General features: G+C 41.0%; 1 long non-coding RNA gene across 6 annotated transcripts in view; it reads left to right on the top strand.

Moving 5' to 3' along the window:
• The window catches only part of LOC113633590 (uncharacterized), an 89,596-nt gene that overhangs the window by 59,569 nt on the left and 5,783 nt on the right, over positions 1-24,244 (top strand). For 3 of the 6 annotated variants that reach the window (XR_003438263.1, XR_003438262.1, XR_003438261.1), the window contains one exon: positions 287-1,004. The exons of 1 other annotated variant lie outside the window; for it this stretch is intronic. This is a non-coding gene — a long non-coding RNA (uncharacterized LOC113633590). Of the gene's footprint in view, positions 1-286; positions 1,005-1,982; positions 2,212-15,795; positions 16,942-24,244 lie in introns of those variants that run through there. 2 more of the 6 variants (XR_003438264.1, XR_003438266.1) reach the window with 2 other exon arrangements.

The following is a 24,244-nucleotide window of genomic DNA, read 5'->3' as shown; positions in this document are numbered from 1 at the left end:
TATGACCATGCACATTAGAGAATGTGTTTCAGAAAAAGAAATCAAAGGAGTGAACAAAAAAAAGAGGAAGCTATGGGAGACAAAGCCTCCAACCCAGAAAAAGCAGCAAACAAAAATCCCATCCTAGCAGCTGGGTCTCAAGTCTAGGGAGAAACTAGTCCCGATGGGAGAGGAAAGACAGGGGATGCTGTGAAAGAGGTCTTGGCCAAGTGGAGGACAGTGGAGCTTATAGGTTAAACTGTATGTTGAGAACTTTGAAAATCATGAGGCTTTTATAATGTTGCAGAAAATAAGAAAAAGGAGAAGTGAATCAGAGACTTCAGGAAGACAATAATAACAGAAGTGTACAAGAAAGGCATTGTCCAAATATAAAGCCAACTCACCTGAGGTATGATTTTGACTAGTTGATGGGATGTGAAGAGGAGAATCCATTTGAATAGATGCCAGAAATGTTACATTATTTTCTGTTTTTCAGTTTTTAACTTTCACTCATACAAATCACGAGGACTTAACTATGGTTCCAAGCAGAATATAAACATTATGAGTCTTGATAATGTAAACATTACAGGTATAGCTGTCACAGGTTGGGGAATGGAAGAGAAGAAGAAGGAAATAGCTGTGAAAAGTTGACGGAACAAGAAGTGAGGCTTTAATATGCCACTTGAAGTTGCCGATGTCAAGAGGAAGAACTGAAAATGGAGGTGTAACTAAATTGGGATGAGGAGGGGGAGGGGCAGTAAGGAAGAGGTGGTGCAGGTGAGATAAATTTTCCTCCATCGTAGCGGAAGTCAGTAGATAATATCTAAAGATGGTAAATCAAGAAATTGAGCTATGTATCTATTATATAGAGATTGGAAGTAACCACCAGGAGAAATAAAAATAGAAATGATTAAAAGTGCTTGCTTCTGGGAAGCAGGACTTGGTGGGGCACAGGAGGGGTCACCAATTTTCAATGTAAGTCTCTTCATATAGTATTTGATTTTTTAAACCATATATATGTATTACACAGCATTAACAAAGACATATATACACACAAAGAAAACTGCTGGATGACCTTTGAAACTTGCTTTTAGCCCTCAATTTCAATTATAATTAGCTGAAATTTCAGCTCAGCGGAATATAACTGTAATTAAAAATCTCAACTGCCTAATGGCAGACAATTAGCTGGAGCTGTCAGGAGCCAAAAAGAATGATGGGCAGCTTGAAGACTTTGCTGTAAGGCTTGGCAGCAAACTGCCAAGGATTCCCGCTCCCTGAGTCTGCCTTTGTGTCTTCTAATCCCAAGGAGGCAGCAGGATTTATGGCAGGATCCTTGCCTTTAGATTTCATGGCAGACCGCCTTCAGGTCTTGGCTTCACCAGTTATTGCCTAAGAATCCTTGGGCAAGTTATTTAACCTTTCTGAACTGTCAGCTGCAAAATGGGGATATCACCTACCTCGCAGTGTTATAATAAAGATTGAATAAAATAATGTAAGTACTGATCACAGCATAGTCCCTGGCACACTACAGATATTCAATCAGTGGCAGCTTAGAGAAGAACAGCATTTTACATGGTTGAAACACTGTTCTGGAAAAACACAGGGCTTTTCCACTTGATAGAATTTGAAACATTGATGTGAAGTCTTCTGTTCTAGACTTTGGAATCCCCTTGTCAGGAATAGCTAATAGGCAGCATCTATGTTACCACTCTAACCCATGGCAGACATAGCTAATTGATCTCAGTATTCTTTTTTCTCTCTCTCTTTTTTTCTTAAATTGAAGTATAGTTGATTTACAATTTTGCATTAGTTTCAGGTGTACAGCAGTTTTTATATATATATATATATATATATATATATATATATATATATGTATATCTGAAAAAGGATATATATATATTCTTTTCCATTACAGGTTATTACAAGATATTGAATATGGTTCCTTGTGCTATACAGTAGGTCCTTGTTGTTTATCTGTTGATCTCAGTATTCTTGTCTGCTAGGTTTTGATGTAGCTTCAGGATCTTTTTCAGTACAGCTTTGGAGATAACCATTATGAGTCAATCAAGATTGGAACTTGAGGTAAAAATCTATTTTTTGTCTTTGACTAGGTAGATAACAGATGCATCATGATGACCAGTCACCTTTTTCATTTTTTATACCATTTTAAAGGTTACTTTCCATTTACAGTTATTGCAAATTATTGGCTATATTCCCCGTGTTGTACAATACATCCCTGTAGCCTATCTTACACCCAGTAGTTTGTATCTCCCATTGCCTCACCCTTATATTGCCCCTCCCCACTGATAACCACTAGTTTGTTCTCTACATCTGTAAGTCTGCTTCTTTTTTGTTATATTCACTAGTTTGTTGTATTTTTTAGATTCCACACATAAGTGATATCATAAAGTATTTGTCTCCCTCTGTCTGACTTATTTCACTTAGCATGATGACCTCCAAGTCCATCCATGTTGCTGCAAATGGCAAAATTTTGTTCTTTTTTATGGTTAAGTAGTATTCTGTGTGTGTGTGTGTGTGTGTGTGTGTGTGTGTGTGTGTGTGTATATATATATACACACCACATCTTCTTTATCCATTATCTATTCATCTGTTGATGGACACTTAAGTCATTTCCATATATTGGCAATTGTAAATAATGCTGCTCTGAACATTGAGGTGCATGTATCTTTTCAAATGAGTGGGTTTCTGTTTTTGTTTTTTTGGATATATACCTAGGAGTGGAATTGCTGAGACCAGTCATCTTGATGGCTGGGTGACCATATGGTCACATGCAGGTAACAGCATGCATCAGTTTTCTCTCCTGATACAGAGGGACTCCCCCATTGGTGCCTGGAACGTCATAGTTTTTGGAGCTTCATGGACAGGGTTGGTGTAGGAAGGCTTTAACAGCAGCTAGTTTCTCTACCTAAGAGTTTATCATTATTAGTAGGGTAGGAACCTTGGTGGGATGAGGATAAAGACTTGATGACTCTAGGAACATTATGGAACTATTTGGATTACAAGGGGATACATCACAGGTCTGTCCTCAAATACACTTGATTTCAGGGACTGCAACTTTCAGACACCAATCAAACTCTTAGCTCTATTAACTATTTTAATAGTTGGTCAAATATCTTTGAATTTCTTTGCTGGGCTGCTTGCCTTCCAGGCACTCTTCCCCCCAGGATACTGCCTCCTGAAAGGGTGGACCAAGCCCTTCAAAGTAGCTTTTCCTTCAGTCAGAGTAATTTCCCATTCACCCACACATGATAGCCTCTAAGTCTCTAAATCATCATGCCCAGTTCACCAAAGCATGGTTCTGTAAGAATCCATGCAGGGAACAGGGGCTGGGGAAGGAGGGCCTGTGGCTGGTGGGCTGGTAGAACCTTCTGGCGAGTCCAGTCAAAGGTTCTGCACCTGAGGTTAGAAGAAGGCATGATTTTGAACTCACCAGAGGACCAGAGCTTTGGGCTTGGGGTGGTTGGCCTTCACTGGTGTTGGTTTAAATATTACATAATGGCTGCCTCCTCTATGCTTTTTCTGAGAGAAAAAACAAAATCCAAAGTCAGCCCCTTGACCTGGAGATATTAGAACCAGAGAGATTTTCAGAGGAACAAATTTGAAGCTGAAGTTGTAGACGGATCCAGAGAAAAGTGCAAAAACACACCCCTCCCATCCCTTTCACACACCCCTTCCTGGTAGATACAAAGCCGTACATAGGTGTGGGGTTCTCTTCTGCACGTCTACTCATTCCTGGCGTTCAGATGGACTGCTCTCCAAAAAGGAGACAGCATTGGAGAAGAAACACACCCACACCATTTCTGTTGGGGCAGGAGGGATGTGTGTGGGTGGGGAGAATGAGAGTGTGAAATCAAAAGGATGATTAACAGAATTTGACAAAGAAAACGACTTCTTCCACCCATTTAACACCCACATTAATCCACTTGGATGATCAAATGCAAAAGACAAAGAGAATTACCACCTTTTCCAGGCCAAGAAATAATAATTATTCAGAGGAAAATCTTGGCAAAATGAGGAATAAACCAAGCAAAAAGAGGGGAAGAGAGAAAGAGAAGAAGAACACACACACACACACACACACACACACACACACACACACACACACACGGAGGTGGGAGAGAGAGAGAGACAGAGAGAGAGAGGCAGAGAGTTATCGAGAGAAAAAAAGCCAGCAGTTAGGCCTTGGTGTTTGGGCAGGCTTTGTACATTTCACCTCCTCTCAGTTTAAAAGTAAAAAATAGAAAGAAAAGAGTCAAACTCTTTATATGAACCAGTAATGGAAGACTGGTGGTTGTGATAATCCCCGGTCTCCCCTTCACAGTGGCTCTGTGCCATTTTCCTGGTAGAAGTCGCAAAGGTCAGCCGAGGAGAGAGTGAATTCTCAAGGCTGTCACATGGGAGCTGTGTCATTCTATACAAACCGCTCTTATTTAAGTGCTGGGTTTTATTTTTAAAAGCTCTGCTGTCCCCTGAAAGAAGGAGGGAGTGGAAGTGGGAAGAGGTAACATGTGAACAAGTTTAGAAGCAGAAAGCAAAGAGAAGGAGAAAAAGAAAGAGGGTCGGTGCAATTTTCATGGGAAGCATATTGCATTGTTCAGCTTGCCTGGCTCTGTTCCAAGGACTCAATTGAAAGTGAATTTCTCTTATTGAATTCCATCCAGAGATATCATAACCTCAAAAGGCTACTATTACCCAGAGGGCTTCAGATGGAACCATTTGTTCGTGACTCTTGAAATGCAGGGAGTCACAATTGTCATTTGACAACTCGGGACCCATCAGGCCGGGAGATTGTTGACATAATCGGCCCTTGGTCCCCTTCAGAGGGACCAGTTTCTCTGTATCTCAGGCCTTTTTTGCTCGGCAGGTGCAGCGGCAAGAAAACTGGGGTGTTTCACAAAAACAAACAAGAACAAAACAAAATAGGCTCAGGGTGATTTAAACATCAAACACCTACCCTGTGCAGACAGAATAAAGGATCATAGGTCACTGTACAGGCCTGCAGGGTCCTTAGGACTAAGTTTATCTTTTTAACCAAAAGAGGCAGTGAAAATAGTACAAACCCCCACGAAACTAGTAGAAAGCCAAATGCGGTCTAAATAAAGATACTCAAAGAAGGGCAAAGGCTTTGGGAGGGGGTTAAATCAAAGCTGACTTTCTGGTTTGTATGGATAGTTTTTGTTCTTTTGAACCGGTGCAGCAGAAAGTTGTAAGCGATGATAGTGACAGTGGTTTTTCAAGTATTTCCCACCCTGTCCCCCTCTCCTCCTGTTTCTCCATTCCCTCCTTCCTCTTTAACTGCCACCTTCCATTCATTGCAGCCTGGATTCCTTCTTCTTTTTCTCCCTTCCTTTCAGCATTAAGTAGTGGGAGTTTCTTCCCAAAGCTTCGCCCTGATAATAAACCTCTTGTGTGGTGATTCCATTTATTCTTAGATACACACAACCTGTTTTGAATGGGGCTATGGAGAGAAACTCAAATAGAATTAACCACTCTTTTCACAAGTAGTTGAATACAAGCTTTGGTTCTCAAAATCAAGTTTCAATGACTGGCTTCTTTTGAACAAAGTGCAAAGGAATTCAGAATAATAAGTGTAGCAAGATGGAGAAAATTTTATTCACCAGTATTCTTGAGGAAAGCACTGTAGGTGTTTGGGAGAATTACTTTGATAAACCACTTTGACTGTGGATTAAGCCCCCAAAGGATGCTCAAGTAACAAAAGAGAGTCACTCAACAGCCTTGGAAGGAGGGTGGGTCCTGTTACTTGGGGAGTCCTTTGTTTTGTTGAATTCAGTGAGCAGTTTGGTAAGCCAGTGCCGGAGTCCAGGAGGAGGAGGGAGGTCTGAGAGAAGAGGAAGTCGAGTTGCAGGATGTGGACGGGAGAGAATTTGAGAAAGAGAGGAGACCCAAAAGAGAAATGCCAAAGTCTTCATAGCTAATGTGGGTGGGGGGGGGGGGGCTATGTTTGTTTAACTTTTGATCACAAAATTTTGAAACATATCCAAAAGTAGACAGAATAATATAATGAATCCCCAGGTACCCATGGCCAATTTCTTCTTCAGCTATATCTTCAATGTACTTCCTCCTCTCTCTTTTTATTTTGAAGCAAATCCAAGGGGAACTTGGAAGGAAAGCAGTACTTTTTAAAAATTTATTTTATTGAAGTGTAGTTGATTTACAATGTTGTGTTAATTTCTGCTGCACAGCAAAGTGATTCAGATAATATATGGGTATATATATCTATATATATATACACACACACATATACACATTCTTTTTCATATTCTTTTCTATTATGGTTTTTCACAGGATATTGAATATAGTTCCCTGTGCTGCACAGTAGGACCTTGCTGTTTATCCATTCTATGTACAATAGTTTGCATCTGCTAATCCCAAACTCCCAACCCATCCCTCCCCCACAGCCCCTCCCCCATGGCAACTCACAGACAAGTATGTCTGTGAGTCTGTTTCTGTTTCGTAGATAAGTTTGTTGGTATCATATTTCATATTCCACATATAAGGGATATCATGTGGTATTTGTCTTTCTCTGTCTGACTTACTTCACTTAGTCTGATAATCTCTAGGTCCCTCCATGTTGCAGCGAATGGCATTATTTCGTTGGAAAGAAGTGTTTAATGGGAATGGAAACTTTGACATGGCTTGCTGTAGTATGTTCTGCCTCTTGAAAAGTCTTCCATAGCATGTGCCTTGGTCACTAATGCTTATGTGAGTCGATTCTTCCTTGAGGAAATCAAGGACATGCTGTTCTGTATCAGGGTTTAAGCAAAGTGAAAACAGTCACAACACATGTGGACCCAGGACCTGGGTGATGAGGAAGCAGCTGAGAGATCTAAGTTACAGAAATCTTACAGATTTCAGCTAAAAATAAAAATGGAGTTTAAAAACAAAATGTTAAAATATCTGTATACAAGTGCCTTTGGAACTTTTCTGCTCTCCACAATTTTAGACATACTTTCAAGGGTCTATTTACTTAATGAGGTGGCTTGATGATGAACACTTCACTGAGAGTCTGATTCTTTTATGACTTAGTGATGAGATATTGGGCAAATTGCCCATCTCTCTGGGTCCATTGTTTACTCATATCTGCCCTAATTCACAGTGTTGTTTTGAGAGTCAAATTTGGGAAATTTTAAATATAGTGCTTTATCAATATAAACTATAGTGTCAATGTTATTGAAAAAGGAAGGGCATGATTCTCTGATCAGTACTCTAGGCCAAAAGGACTTCATCTTTTAAGTTCTCTTAACAAAGCATTTATAGTTTAGGATCTGAGCTCTTAGAAGAGTTTGTAGCTATACTGTTGGCTTTATCTTTAGACCATGATTTCCTGGGTGCCCTCATTTGACCTTTGCTTAGAAACCATTTCTTAATTTTAGTATCATTTGCCATCTGGAGAGGCTGGGAATATTCAAACCCAGCAAGTCTTGGTATCTTTTATTTTAACAGTTCTTTTAGCCTATCTCTTTTATTTTGCATTTTACTAGAATCAGCAAACAGAAACCAGGTGGCCCCTTCAACGTTCTGGTTGAAAATCTTCTCAGCTAGATTATCTATTTCATTAGTTACATGTTCTGCTTTCCACATTACTGCAGATGACAGTGTTGTTAAATTTTCTACCACTACATAGCAAGGATTTCCTTTCCTCCACTTTCCAAAAAGAGGTTCCTCATTATCCTCACCAGTAGCTTCCTCAGAGTCCAAAGATCTTCAAACACTGTGTTCAAGGCACTTTAAGCTCTCACTGACAATCTACTCCAGATCCTATAGATTTGTAGCTTCTGCCCACTACTTGGTTCTAGAGCTGCTCCCATTATGTGAGGTTTTTGTTACTGTCTAATTAATGGAGCTCACAGATGTTTGGCAGAGAAGTTAATCAGCTATTAATCACCAAAGAGCTTCTCTGTAGCTTTGCTGGAAGAGTTAAAATTGAAACTGTAGTTGTTTCCTGAACTCTGGTGGAGGGACGGGCCAGAGGTAGACAGTCCTGGGTTTCCTGTTGGGAAGGTTTGGCAGAAGTGCCTTGGGCTTGGCTTGGCTGCTGTTAGGAAGAAGAGTGTAGCTATTATTTTCCCGAGCTCAGTGGTGTCTAACGAAGGCAGGCTTCAGCAAGGAGAGGAGAAAAAGGTGGACCACGTGGTTTGCTGTGATGAACCACAAACCGGGCACTCCGGACGGTCCTAGTCCCAGCTCTGCATCTAGGTGGCCATGCCATGCTGGCCAGATCTCTTAACTTCTTGGGACTCAATGCTCTTATCTTTCAATGGAAGCTTTAGTGAACAAAAAGTTCCCGGTCAAATGAGTTTGGAAACTCTATATGCTACATATGCCTCTTGGAGATTCATGACAGACACCAGTATAATTAAAAGAGTGAAAATGTTGTGGTCAAATAACAAAACAAAAAAAACATGTTTAACCCAGCGCATGCCCAAACGCTTTTGATCACAGAGCGCTTTGTTCATTAAACATCTAGAAACACTAGGAGAAGGTGTTCCTGACTGTGACATCTGTTTTTCTGGTTTCTGATTCAGCTTCATTACTAGCGTTAAGTTTTCTCCCAGGAAATATTCTTGTGGGCTCTTTACCAGTAAATTTCATAACCAACTCTCTTGCCTCTCAACCTTAAGATGGTCTCCTGGATTATAAACCAAGACTCACATCTGTTTCTGAAAACCTCTCCCCGACCCGACTGCTGATCTATTGCGACAGAGGCTCTGGACCACATCTCTAGTCTGTTCGGCTCTCACCCGGCCATCCATGTCTTCATGAGGTAGCAGAATACCATGTTGGCCACGGTTACCTCTTACTGTATAAAAAGGAGAGTGTAATTTGGTAAGAGTTGGATATGAAGATCATTTGAAAAGTTAGCCACATGACTTTTGAGGATCAAATTCTGATTTTTAAGTGACAACCTCATCTTGTGAATTCATTGTTTAATTCAAGATGCACCTACTGCCCTAACTCTACCATTCTACAAAGAGAACCTATTTATTTCAGGGAGTTAGCACAGTATTAGACTTTAGGGGGTCTTACTCTTTTCTTTTAGATACTACTTATCATCTTGGAATTTATCATTTCAATCTAAATCAACACTGTAGGTTTACAGCTGGAATGTGCCTTTTTGGAGACTGCATGTAAATAGCCAGAATGAGGCAGCAATGTTTGTAACTGTTAAGTCCTATTAGTCATGTTAAAGATCACTGCTTTTGTGAGAAATTAGCTAAAACTATAAAGATCTGTGTGATCCAGTGGCTCATCTTTTTTGCTCCCTTTCATGATGAATTTTAGGACAAGAATTCTCAAGGAGGTGGAAAAGATTAAGGAATTATCCAAGCCTTAGGTAACAATATCTGGTTACTAATTTTGATTCAAGCCAGTTCTGAGTCATATTGAGGTCTTAATAAAATATGGTGGAGCTGAATGTCCAGTTCCTTTTTGAACAAGAAAAGCCTGTTTGATTGTAGGCATAAAAATCTACCTAAGCATGCATCATGACTGGTTCATATTCTTAAACCAAATTTATTATTGACTTGGTTATATGTACTGAGAAATAAAACTGGTGCTATTTATTAACCACACAGAGCCCCACAACTTTATATTCACATCTCTTATGCTGATTGGAGAGGTTTTATTTTTGCTGTTTTTCTGAGTCAACAGAATTCTTGGAGCCAATTGCCTGAGTGCATACTTCTGAGCCCAAGTTTATTTTAGGCACTGAAATGATAGTGTAATATTTTTTAACACTGTTGGAACTGTAGGGGAAGAAAAATTTCCTTCTACCCTCTTAGGTTCTGTGGCTGGCCTAGGAATTAAACTGACATAAGAGAGAGACAGCAAAAAAAAGTATGCAAATTTATTTAATGTTTTCACATGTACGTGGGGTTCTTCAGAAGGAAAATGAAGACCCGAAGAAGCTGTCAGACCCCAAAGCTTACTAGTGAGGGATAAATTATGGGGATGTGACAAGACAATGGGTTTTGGGCTAGTGGCAGTAATTTTGGGACAGTGACTATGAAATATATGGGGGGAAACTAACAGAAGATATGGGTTGTTTTAGCAGGTTTTTTGGTAGATCCACTTCAGTATGGACTCCCAGTCTCTGGTGATAAGAATGTTCTCTTCTGGGTTGAGGGGGTACCTTTCTCATGGGAAATGTTATGACCTTCTTTTAGGTAGAAGGAGGAGGTCACAGAGCCTTTCCTGCATCTGCTGTTTCTCAAGTGCCTCAAAATAATCAATATGCCCAAGTGGTATATTCTGGGGTGGCATGTTCCAAACTCCTTCAAAATCCTGTTAAATGCCAAACGACACATCAGCTCATTTCACCTGGACTGTCAACTTAAGCTGGGCACAGATCACTGACTTGTCAGTACGGACCCTCGCCATAGTTATTTCATCTTCCTGAGACCTATTGTAGTGTCAAATAAAGGAGTTGGGCCAGATGGTGTCCTGAGTTTCCTTGTAGCTCTACCATTCTGTGACTCTGAGAAAAGGAAATACCAAAAACTACTTTACTTTCATCTCCAGAGAGCAGGTAGGAAACTGGCCTTAATGTGGTAACATAAATGATTAAAACTTCCCTTGAAAATAGCACTTTCAAAGTCCTCTTGTCTAATTGCTCTATCTCAAGCATCCATTTGAAAAGGTCTTGCCCTGGTATTTCTTGTAGCAAAGTTTTCCCTGTTACCAAGCGCCCTGGTATCATGCTACCATGGGTTCAAATCCCAACTTATGGGCTTTGTGACTTAAGGCTGGTTACATAACCTATCCAAGCCTCAGTTTCCTCCTTTGTAGGAGGAAGGGGACAGCTCTGGCATTTGCCTCACAGGGTTGCTGTGAGGATTAAATAAGTTAATCTATGCAGAGAGTGCACTTGGCACAGTGATGCTCTAATTCCTGGTTTGGGGAGTACAAAGCCTCAGTCTTCACCCTCTGTCGTGTGTCCTTTTTGCAGACCTTAGTTTGCATCTTGCTTAGGCAGCTGCTCTGAATTGGCTCCTATCTGGAGCCGTTAGCCCCCATCCTTGTCATTGTCCTAAGAGCTCTCCTGGGTTCAGCTTCTTTGCTACTGCTTCTTACACTACCCACCCTCTACACACTTGCACATATTCACATCTTTCTCTTGCTACACACAAACCCTCTTATTGCTTCTTGAAGGTAGAAAAATTATCCCGTAAGCGTTTTTCTCCCAAGTACTGGTTACCAGTCCTTCTCCCTGATGATACTGTGCTGTTCCCAACACTTGAAGTTTGTACAATCGGGGTGGGCTTTGCTTTACTCTTTTTAGAAAGCATGGAGGTGATGTGAAGGAAACTCTCATTTGTAAATACTCTGGCCCAGAGGGGCATGATCTATGTCAAGAATGGATGGATGAATAGAATGTTCATTATAATGTCTATAGTAAGCATAACTCATACCTTTATTTTTTTTTTCTAACTCAGTGTTTTGTCAGGAGACTCAAAAAATATTTTTTAATTTGAGGCTGGTCAGTGTAAAGCAGATATCACTGGGGTGGTGATGCTATCAGAAAAGTCTCTTTCTTCCGTACCTGGGATTAGGAGAATCATTTTTTCCACTAACAGAGCACAGAGAAGTGGAGGATCAAAGCACCTCCATGCTAAGTCCTCTTATATGGACCATGGCCTACCCGGCCCTGGCAAGGTCTGGAATGTCTCTCTTGATATCTAAGCCAGAGGGTTCCAGACATTGGGATTTACTCACCCAGCAAAACAGACATAACACAAATCTGGCAATAGTTAATTGTTAATTTTGCCAGTAAGGATATTTACAAAAAGCAAAAACAAACTGAAAAAACAAACTCCTGTTCAGAATCACAATCATTTCATAAAAGAAAGAACTTCTTAATATCAAAAGTAGGACAAACATAATAGGAAACTCCTTTAACTTGAATAAATTTAGCCTTATAAAGAATTGATTACAATGTTCTTATTTTTTAAAATGTGCCCTGGACTGGGGAAAATGTTGGTATAAGCTAGCACCTGTCCATGGCCTCATGTCTGAGTCATACAAGGACACCAATAAGTGCAGGAAAGAAAATGAGTGAGATGAAATGAATAAATAAAACATAGAAGTTCCACTATGTCTTTTGGGCAAAATGGTATTCTATCTTTCATCTTGATTGTTATATTTCGAGTCTCCAGTTCTTAACACTTGATTAAAATGTTTCAGAATAACACACTTAAAATAGTGAGAGAATCCTTTCCCACTGACAAAAAAGCTGGTGACTTTTCTTCAGTTTATAGTAGGATGATTTGCTCCTAACACAGTTGGCCTCTGCAGTCCCTATAGAGAGAGTTCTTGCCTGTAGCCTGCTGCTGCCATTTGCATGCTAATCATTTCTGTAATTGATCTTCCCAGCTCCCTTCAAACCTGGTAGGAGGTAGCCCTGAAATTAACTAAGGTTCGCAGAGTGGGGCCATGCCAGTTGCGGGCCGGGTCACGTGGGCATTGTGGCGCTGTCAGACTCTCCACTGTACTCTGCCCTGTGACCCCACACTGGAGGATTCTGGTCAGTGTGCAGGTAAAATAGCCTTGATTGTAACACAGAGTTCATGGTGCAGGTCAGCCAGGGTTTATTGTTGCCAAAATGGAACAAGAGAAGTTTAATTTCGTCTTGTGTTAGGAGGAAAAGTAGGAGTGACGCTGGTGGCCAGGCAGCTGGTGTTGGGTTATGTACTTAGATTATATGCCACAAAAGGCTTCTGTCCATGCTGGGTCACTAACGTGTTGTGAGAGAGATTGAGAGAGAGAGAGAATGTTCCTAAGTTTAAAGATCTGAATACATCCCCAACTACAAGAGCAACTGTTGTATTTATTCATGGATTATAGAGTGAAACAACTCCAAGAAACCAGACACATTTCTTATTCTTACTCTCAACTTCTCCAAAGTGAAATTCATGGAGGTTTAATGACTTGCCCAAGGTCACACCCTTGGAACAGCATATGGAGTTGCACTGCCCAGTATGGTAGCCACTAGCCACACATGGCCATTTAAATTGAAATTGGTTAAAATAAACATTTCAGTTCACTAGCCACACTTCAAATGCTCAATGGCCACCATATTGGACAATATAAATAGAACATTTCCATTGCTGCAGAAAGTTCTATTAGACAGCACTATTCTAGAGACACTTGGTCCAAGTTCTTTCCATTATTACAGTAAGATTCCCCTCCTTCCCTATGCACACATTTGTATTTGTAATTCTTGTATATAGTGGGAAAGGCATATTTTGACATTAATTTAGGAATAAAGTCAAAGTCTCCCATTCCTGATCACCTTTAAAAGTAGGAGCAACTTTTTAAAAAAAATTTATATTCGAGTATAGTTGATTTACAATGTTGTGTTAGTTTCAGGTGTACAGCAAAGTGAATCAGTTATACATATATCCACTCTTTTTTAGATTCTTTTCCCATGTAGGCCATTACAGAGTATTGAGTAGAGTTCCCTGTGCTATACAGTAGGTCCTTATTGGTTATCTATTTTATATATAGTAGTGTGTATATGTCAATCCCAACCTCCCAATTGAAAGTAAGAGCAACTTGAGTGATTTTCCTAACTTTTCTAGGAATGGCACTTAGCTGTAAGCATTTTTCCCATCACACAGAATTATTAGAGTGTAGTTCAGCAATATCGTTGCTTTGACTTCAGGGGGCAACTTTTCCTTTAAAGCTAATATTGATCTAACAGTGAATTCTTTAGAAAACCCATACAGCTCCTTGAGAAAAAATTGGCCAAGGTGGTATGGTGTCACAGATGTCTGAGGGCTTTAAATTAACACCATAAATCTCAGTATTATGGGGGAAGAGCTAGCCAGTTTATTGAATGTCTCCCATCTGGCTGTGTTTCAGGCAACTGCCTGACTGGCAAGGAGAGTGGTAGGTATAAGGGCAGAAATTCAGGTATCAGAAAGTATTTAATAAAGAGTCCGTTTGGTGCCTATACCCAGGGATCCCATTTCAAATGGATTTTTCTTATTGAGATCAACAACAGGATATTATGCTCTTGGCAGCAGTGGGATAGGACTAGCCCAGGCTGGGGAACCCAGCTCGGCATGGGGTGGGGCTGGGGTAGGGGTGGGGTTTGGTGTATATCACAGGTTGAAGGAGTCCTGAATTCAGGGATGTAATAGTCTTCCCAGCAGAATGTGGCCTGGTGAGCTGGACTGTCCTCTGTTCCTATGGCAATTAGGGCTTGCCTGCTGGGTATAGGCAGCTCAGAGTCTTTGGATGTTGAGTAATTGGGATGATAGAACTATGTTCTCCCTGACTGCCTTTATCCTGATATGTTATTTCTTATAAAGAATAGCCTGTCCAGGATATTTGATAGTATATATTTTCTTCCCTCAGAGCAATGTAGAATCCCAGAGTTAGAAAGCTGGAGGTGACTTTGAGATGGTCTCTGGGCTCTTGCAACTCAAAATGTGGTCCATGGACCAGCAGCACCGGCATCATGTGGGGACTCGGTAGTGAAGGAATCACCGTTTGGGCATAAAGATTATTTTACAGTGAAAAACATTTGAAATCTCATCTAAACTTTTCTTATCTAATGAAATTAGAGCTTCCAGAAAATAGAGCTGCCATTAACTCCCCTCCAAGGGAGTTCACTTCGAAGTCCAGGAAGGAGACAGACCAACTGCCCATTCCCATTAACATCAAAAAACCCCAATAGAACCTTGCATACTTTCACATTGAAGCCCTGACACTTCCCCCACTTTTTTGTTAAGTTGGTTTATAAACTTTTACCTTTGAGTATTCTTTGAGCTACTCATACCCTATTTGTTTCAGATAAGGAAACTGAGATGGTTTGTTCAGCCTTTTATCCCCAAGGTAACATCATGATGCCTGGCCTTAAAAGACCCTTCGTAGGGCTTCCCTGGTGGCGCAGTGGTTGAGAGTCCACCTGCCGATGCAGGGGACATGGGTTCGTGCCCCGGTCCGGGAAGATCCCATGTGCCGCGGAGCGGCTGGGCCCGTGGGCCATGGCCGCTAAGCCTGCGCGTCCGGAGCCTGTGCTCCGCAGTGGGAGAGGCCACAACAGTGAGAGGCCTGCATACCATAAAAATAAATTTAAAAAAAAAAAAAAAGACCCTTCATAAGTGTTTTCTGAGAGAATACATGAGAAGTGACTTTTTGGTAATTAGCAGAGCTGGGAGATGAGTTGCTTGTCTTGTTCAATCCCTTTTCCTCTAAATAATGCAAGAAAATCACGATTAAAAGAATAAGTGTGTGTCTGAGCTGGGATTTACACTGGTTCAGGATAAAACCACTTTTTTGGCAGAAAGAGCCATCCTCAGCCCTCAGATTCTGTCTGTGGTAGAGATCAATCAGGGCTGTTCCTCAACACTTCTGGCTCTTTCCATCCAGGCCCACTGGAGGATGGCACTTCCCCAGAACCTTGAGGTTAGGCATGGCCATGTGACTCACTTTGGTCATTGAGTGAAAGTGATGTAACTGAGCAGGGTCCTATGGGGTCTTCTGGGACAGACCCCCCCCTGCCCCCCCATATCCTCTGCCTGCTTCTTGTTTGTAGAAAACTGTAGTCTATCAGGGCTCCCCTGAGCCACAAAAAGCTGGCTCAAGAATTAATGATTGGAAGAATGTGAACACGTAGTAACAAAAAATAGCAGTTAGGCCAGGAAAACTGGTGACAATTTAAATAGATCAGCCATAATCTTTAAGCAGAGCCACAGAATCTTTAATTCCTCCCTGAGAGACATAGATAAATGTCCCTCCGATGCACATTCCTGAGTTGTTTTGCAGATGCTAAACCCCCCACCAGATGGAAGAAGTTAACTGCAAGATGACCATGCACATGTAGCCCCCAGACTGGCTGGAGCCTGAGGATTGATGATGTCAGCCCCTGTGACACCATCCTGTTACCTCACCATCAACAAATCAGAGAATGATGCATGAGCTGATCACGCGCCTGGAGACTCTCTCCCTCACCTTGCCTTTAAAAACCCTTCTCTGAAAGCCATCAGGAAGTTCAGGTCTTTTGAGCATGAGCTGCCCATTCTCTTTGCTTGGTGCCTGCAATAAACTCTGCACCTTCCTTCACCACAACCCAATGGCAGTAAATTCTCTTTGTTGTGTGATGAATGAACAAACCCAAGTTTGGTTCGGTAACTGTGAGATGGTGAAGCGTTTAAGACACTGTGTGAGTCTTCATGCTCTTTCCTTCTTTGCTTAGAGATAATGAGACATGTTATGAGTTTGTGGCAAATGGTAGAAGCTTTATCATCCTGAGTCACTGAAAGACTATGAAGAATCTCTACTGATCCACATGGTCTTCATTGTCATAAGCTACTGAGATTTTGAAGTTTCGTTACCATATAGTAACTGAGGTTATCCTGACTGATACACAGTCTCATAGATAATGCCCTAAGAGAGTCCAGGCCTAATGGCTAACAAGAGACATGGGAGAGAAAATTCTGGGGTCTGGTGCTAGATTTTAAATCTCCCAGTCCATTGTGAGCTTGTAGGGACCATGTCTCAGGCAACTTTAAATCCTTTGAATGGGATTGTTACAGGTTAAATTATGCCCCTCCCGAAGTCATATGTTGAAGTCTTGGCCCCCAGTACCCCAGAATTATCACCTTATTTGAAATAGGGTCTTCGCAGAGGTAATTAAGTTAAAATGAGCTCATTTGGGTGAAACCTAATCCAATATGACTGATGTCCTTATAAAAAGGGGAAATTTGAAGACAATCACAAAGGGAGAACAGCATGTGAAGATAAGGCAGAAATTGCAGTCATGCTTCTACAAGCCAAATTGTCAGAAGTTAGGGGAGAAGCATGGAACAGATTTTTCCTCACAGCCCTCGAAGGAACCTAATTGCTGACACCTTGAACTTGAACTTCTGGTCTCCAGAATTGTGAGACAATAAATTTCTGTTGTTTAAGTCATCCAATTTGTGGTACTTTGTTATGGTAGCCCAGCAAACTAATGCAGGGATTAAAAAATGTTTTGATTATTTTTTTCTTTTTTATCAGCTTTATTGCAATATAATTCACATACCATAGAATTTTCCCATTTAAAATTTACAACTCAATTGGTTTTTTAGTATATTTACAATAGTACAATTGCTTTAAGAACACTGTTATCACCTGTAAAAGTAACACTGTACCAATTAACAGTCACTCCTCATAACCACCATCTCTGTCACCCAGCCCCCCTCCAGCCCTAACCAGCCACTAATCTACTTTCTGTCTCTATAGATTTGCCTATTCTAGACATTTCATATAAATGGAATCATTCAGTATGTGGTATTTTGTGACTGGCTTCTTTCACCTAGCCTAATGTTTTCAAGGTTCATCTATGCTGTAGCACATATCAATATTTCATTTGTTTTTATGGCTGAATAATATCCCATTGTATGACTATTCCACATTTTGTTTGTTTTTCATCAGTTGATGGAAATTTGTGCTGTTTCCTCTTTTTGGCTATTATGAATAATTCTGCCGTGAACATTAGTGTGCAAATCTTCATTTACATGTATGTCTTCATTGTTTTTGAGTATGTACCTATGAGTGGAATTGCTGAGTCATGTGGTAACTCCACGCTTAATATTTTGAGGAACTATAGCCCAAAGCTATTGTATCATTTTACATTCCCATCATCAATGGAAGGGTTCCAATTTCTCCACATCTGCACCAACACTTGCTATTATCTGTCTTTTTGATTGTCGCTATCCTAGTGCATGTGAAGGGGTATTTCATTGTGGTTTTGATTTGCATTTCCCTAACGGCTAACGATGTCAAGCATCATTTCATCATTTTATGTGCTTATTGGCCATTTATGTATCTTTTTTGGAGAAATGTCTGTTCAAATCTTTTGCCCATTTTGAATTGGATTATTAGGTTATTTGCCTTTTTATTGTTGAGCTATGCAAGATGACTTTATAGGTGGGGGATTTATTTCAGTAAGACTAGATCTCAGTTTTCTACCCGGCAAGGTGATGGTACAATTTCTATTTCCTGTAGGGTTCTGAGGGCTGATTAAATTTGCTGGATATTTAGTCCTTTCCTTGAAGTAAGCATTTGAAAATGGTAGATAGGCCAGGGAATTCTAAGTTGAAAAGGAAGAAGGAAATGAAAAGACTTTGGAAGCTTACTTTCCAGTGAAGAACTTTGTCATTACAACAGTTTTGGGGGCTTTCTCCTCTTTGTAGAGAAAGAAGCCTCTTACAGCATCAGTCAAAGGGGAAAAGGCTTTTTTTTTTTTTAACCTTTTCCTCCCTTTGCCTTAAAACAATTTTTTGGTGAGATTTGTGATGTGTTCGTTATTGCCTTTCATGGTTGAACTCTGGATAGAAAGGTTGAAGGTAACTTGAATAAGTCATTCACCTCCTGCTGAACAGATTCTGTCTTTGCTACCTGGACCAAAGCCTCCCCTCCCCTCCCGACTATGCAGTTAAATGTGAGCTATCAGGAGCCAATTTGCTGGAAATCTTCCCCTTAGTAATTGGCTTCATATTTCAGCTCTTAGAAAAAGTCAACTCTCATTATCACCCCTGCCTTCTCCCCGCAAGGCCAACAGAGAGAGAGGTAGAGTCCACTGGAGACAAGGAAGGGGAGAGAATGAAGCTGCTGATGAATTACTGTTTTTTTTTTCTCTCTCCTGGCTTTATTTCCAGGTGCCCTCTCTCTGTCGTGCTTCTTCAGAAAAGCATCTCATCAGCCAGCTGGGGCCTCCTTGGCAATGGTAATCGTGTCCTTCCCACCCCAGGCTCACTTTACCGAGATAGGAAGTGACAGGCAGGGAGACCTCCTGCTCTTGGGTTCTTGGGAGGGGAATACAAAGCATTATATCAGACACTGCCACCAGGCCGGCTCTTTGGGGTTGCATTAGGCAGTCAAGCATTTTGCTGCCTGCTGAATGTCATCTCATTTAACATTTTGTTAAACAGCTTCTAAAGGTCTTAACAATATGACAGATGGGCCATTGACTGGGTACTTAGGAGCTAAGTACCAGTTTGGCTGGGCTGGATTGTGTTTATTGTTCATTAAGTGTTATTTAAAGAACTCAGTCTTGATGCCTCCCACCCTCTGCCCATCTCTCAATGCACACTTTCTGCAGGACCCCAGGGTGTCGCATTAGAGGCCTGTTTCTGTAGAAAAGCACAGTGGAAAGGAAAGTGTGGAGAGAGGCTCAGCAAGGAGAAGAAATGGGAAAACAAGTGGAAAGAAGTGGAAGGAGGCAGAAAAAAGGATATGTGTGTGTGTGGGGGGGTGAGGAGTAGCTGGAAGGGGTTATGGTTCAAAGGCAAACATAACAGCCAAATGAGACAGAGCCAAGTGGATTACTTCTGCAGATGGCAGACCCTGTCCCTAATGGCTTCAATTCCAGAGAGGATCACCCTCCACCTTGTTCCCAAATTCAGAAGGAGGGAAGACGGTGTCTGTGCAGTGGCAGCTGCTCCTTACACTGACCACAACTGGCATTGTCCTCTGTTGTGTGGCTCTTATCTTCCCAGGTCACTGTAAGTGATAAAAGGACAAGAACCCTCTTCACCTTTGTTTTCCCCAAAGAGTAGATAACAATGCCTGGTGTAGAAGAAGCACTAAGTGACTTGCTTTTGGTTGATCATGAACTTTGCCTATGTAGCACAGTCAGGCTTCTGCAGTTAAAATGTAAACTGAGGCATATTAAAACTTTTAGTTTGTTTGAGCAAAAGTCAATTTGGGTTGGGCAGCATCAAATTGGAAATGGGTAGAAGTGCTCCACCATCAGGAGCTGGGGAAAGCATTATATAGAGAAGGTACAGAAACAAAGAAAGGAAACTTTTGATTGGCTATAGCTTAAAGCTTAGTTGGCTGTTTGTGATTGCTTGTCCTTAGGTTTTGACTTCGTTACCTTCAGACATTTGCAGGCTTAGGTTTTGGTGTGCTTACATAGGTCATGGGGGTAGAGCAGAATACGCCACCCCAGAATGTGCTACTTTGGCATGTGGATTATTTTGAGCTTGAAGGCAGGGGACAGCAGATTCAGGAAGAGCATCTTACCTCCCTGCTTCGAAACCAAGCAGGATCCTGCGGGGCCTACTGACTACAAAAGCCCCTCCATGCTCCCCTGTTTCTTGTTTGTAGAAGAAGCCTTTAGTCTCCTAAACCTTCTGAATTCCAAAGAGACATTTAAGCAGTTATTAATTAGAGAAGTGAGGGCATGCAGAAACGAAGGAAAAGCAGGCAAGAAACAATAGTTCAGCAATAAAACAGAGTTCCTCCTCAAGGGATATATTGAATACATAACAGTCTGACACATATCTTTGAGTTGTTCTGCAGGAGCTAAGATACCCCACCCAGGTGGAGGATGGTGACCTCATGCTGAGCACAAGTACGTCGACCCCAGACTGGCTGAAACCAGAAGGTTGATGAATAAGATTCCCCAAATATCACCCTGTTACCACACCACCAACCAATCAGAAGAAAGTCATTCCCCTTGCAACTCTCACCCCAAATGTTGCCTTTCAAATTAAGCCCTTTTCTGAAAGCCATTGGGGAGTTTGGGTCTTTTGAGCACAAGCCACCCATACTCCTTGCTGGGCCCTGCAATAAACAAACACTGTACTTTCCTTCACCACAACACAAATTGGCTTTGCTATGCAGTGGGCCAGCAGACCCATGTTTGGTCTGGTAACACCTTAACTGCCTAAAAGAATTTAGATATGGACCTGTACCTGGAAGAGAACTATTGTCAGAGATAAGTTTTATATCAGAAAGATTTATCTGCATGGCAAACATTTGGTTTCCAAATATTTGCTTTTCTCATCTTCCTATGAATTGTCTTTCTCTACTTTGAAGCCCCAAACCTTACCCGCTCTTCTTAGTTCAGATGGTATATTAACCTCAATTATATGTGGAGAGAGCCCCATGGAAAGGTTAATACAGTGACCTGGAGCAAGGGGCAGGGAGTCTGAGCCAGCAGAGGGGAGGGTGGACCTGAGCTGACCAGCACTGATCTTTGGAGATCATGCTGATTCCTATTGACCTGGGTTGCACTGAAAACATATTCTCATATTTGCCAAATCAGGTTCCATTTTTTTGATTTTGGGAAGTCAAGAAAGTCATATCATTAATGACTTTCTTCTAGATTCACTAGAAAGAAATGGATAAATATTGGATAAAATAATAAATATATTTTCATCAAGCAGCAGTCATTTGTGCATGTTTCAGGGGATATATTCCTATAGGTTTTTGTTGCTGGCATGATTGGACCCAATAAATATTCTAAGAATTGACTAAGGTGGTACCACAAGGTTGACTAGAAATCACATCTCCATTTCCCTCCAGGTTCTTGTGACCAGGAGCTTGAGATGTCAGCCTGAAAATCACATTTTATAAATTCTTTGTTAATTGATGGGTGGTGGGCTGATTTTCCTGCTTCTGACTATGTCCTTTATGTAGTGGAATTCTTCTCAGTGGTTGAGTTTGACTTTTATGTGTTGGTGGACAACTCCTCTCTTCCCTTCTATAAATGTTTTTTCTTGCTGCCGTTCTTTCTTTCTTAACTGAAGTATAGCTGATTTACAATGTTGTGTTAGTTTCTGCTGTATAGCAAAGTGATTCATTGATACATATATATACATTCTTTTTTTATATTATTTTCCAATATGGTTTATCACAGGGTATTGTATATAGTTCCCTGTGCTATACAGTAGGACCTGTTGTTTATCCATTCTATATATAATAGTCTACATCTGCTAACCCCTACCTCCCACTCCATCTCCCTTCCATAAATATTAATTGAGCCCCACCAACACTTAAGGCTCAGTGTTAGCTCTGTGTCGAATATAAAGAGATATCACAAATATACCCTAATTTTTAAAAGCTCATAATTCAGCTCAGGCATAGACACAGAAAGAGTTAAATAGTAAAGCAAGACAAGGTGTCACTGAGCACAGACTGAACTTTCTATGAGCTCATAGGAGGAGATGGAGGGATGATGGGGAGAAACGATGTGTCAGGGTAAAGACATACTTGAGGCTGGCCTTGTACGGCGAGGGTGGCTCTTGGTTTGCACTTTCACTCTGTGCTGTCTCCTGGAAAATCCAGACAGCTGGCGCTATCACTCTGCTCCAACCCAGAGGACTTGCATGGCTGCTGCAATTTCTGCCATTTTCTTCCATCCTGCCCACTGTAAGGGTTAGTGCGTGCCCTTGGTACAGCCCTCTACTTGGTTTACAGCTAGGGGACACCTTCCCAGAGGGCACCTGGGCACTTGTCTGTGGGCAGATTACATCTTCAGCATTTTTAGAAGCTGAAAAACTGGGCTGTCCTGCCATGCCTGAGCTGGGGATTGGGGAGGCTGCCGGGGCAGCTTGTGCTGAATATATTACATATGTATCTTCTGGGTCAGAGTAAATTGGGCTCTTAAAAGACAGCCAACTTTCTGAGTGACTAACCCAGTTTTGTCTTGAGAGGTATCACTGAAATTTACTGAGAGAGACATCCTCACACATTTTTAGTGAAAGGGGCAGTTCAGAATAGACTTTGGTGATTCATCATATAGAGATGGGAAGGAGGACTTATTCATGGAAACTCACGGCAAGAGTCCCTCAGAAGGTGGTGGGTGGATATAGTCCCTCCCACCTGCCTGAGGTCAGAGAAAATAACCTTGACCTCAGGAGCCTTGCAAAGATTTGCCTAAAAAGCAAATTTAACTGAAAATTGACTGAATTGGCCCAGTGCAGAGAGAAAGTGGGTGAGATAGAAAAGAAGTGACTTCTTTTTATTTAATGTGATAAAAATCAAACGATTGTTTTTTGCATGCTTATTATATATACTTTCTGGGTTTATTTTTAATACTACATTCTCTTTTCCAATCTAGTGCTTCAAAGCCTAAATGATATTCCTTAAGCTGTAGCGCTGACACACAGTCACAGATTCTCAGTTTATAAGCCGAGTTAGAGCCACAGCCCATATACATGTTGTCCTGTAACATTTAAAAACAAAATTTTAAATGGTGCCCCTTTAAAGCTAGAATATTTCTATAGCTAGACTATAAAGATGAAGTTTCTGGAATGTTTTGAAAAGTCAGAAACTCTAGCAACACTAAATGTAGGGTTCTGGCATGGAAACAATTACCAGGAGCTCAAATGTCGGCTTTTCCATATCAAAGGGACACACGTTGCCCTGTTGAACACAGTACCAACCAGGCTCTATTGTCTATTTCACCTAGCCCACTTTACCTATGTAAATTACCTGTCTGACCTCTGTTGCTGTTTGAGTTTGTGACCTCCCCCCAACAAAAATATATGAAGTCATTGGTAATAGGGAATAAGAAAAAGGCACAGTCCAGAAAGAACTTGAAGCATCCCTTTGGGACTTACCTCTACACTAAAACATAGATGTAATGTCCTACTGTCCATATTGGCTGCAAAATAAATATTTGTGATTGTCTGATACTTTTGGCTCAGTCTTTGACAGGGGCAATGGAATATTCCTATACTTCCAAGGGCATGAATCTGGGGTTACGGCTTTCTTAGAGAAGGTTTAAACCCTTGAGCCCTGTTTGGCCTTGGCCGGTGAAATGGAAATAGACATGCAGGGACATTTGTTATTGTTTTCCCTTTACCATTCTCAACGGCTGAACAGTTCTTTCAGTTCTCATCATTTCTAACATGCCATGGCCTTCTCTAACCCAAGATCTTTCTATTTCTCTGGGTATGTGGCTAATGGGAGCAGGTAGGACAAGATCCTTATTTCAGCCCTCAATTGCAAAATGACATATGAATCTGATGAATTTTCACATTTTGTTTTATTCAAAATGTCTCATTGCCTCCCTCCCAACTTTCTTTTGCTTAAACTTTGGATTTGAAACAACAAAATATTACAGTTGATTATTGCTCTTTAAAGTTTTTTCTTTTTCTCTATGACCAGGCTTTACAAAAAGCCATTTTACTCTAAGAAATTAGGTTTCTGGTTATCAGGAGCCCTAAATAGACATGAATTACAAGAACGTCCTTTGAAAACCCCATGCAGCACTTGTTTCATTAAATTCCATGAAGCGACCTTAATTTAGTGGAACACTGGATGGACTGTTCTTTTAACCTATTATCACTTTGGCCTGGCCCATAAACCATATTCACGGATGATTCCATCAAGAAGGACAACAGTGGGATTAATATTATTTCAGGATACAGTAAATGCCACAGTGATGAAGCTGTTTAAGATCTGGTGCTCACGGTGTCACACTGAATGCATTGAC

Source organism: Aethalodelphis obliquidens, unplaced genomic scaffold, assembly GCF_003676395.1.
Source record: "Aethalodelphis obliquidens isolate GAN/ISIS:26980383/991018 unplaced genomic scaffold, ASM367639v1 scaffold40, whole genome shotgun sequence".
Classification (NCBI taxonomy): domain Eukaryota; kingdom Metazoa; phylum Chordata; class Mammalia; order Artiodactyla; family Delphinidae; genus Aethalodelphis; species Aethalodelphis obliquidens.
Note: the sequence above shows the minus strand (reverse complement) of the source record. Positions and strands in the feature narration are given on the sequence as shown.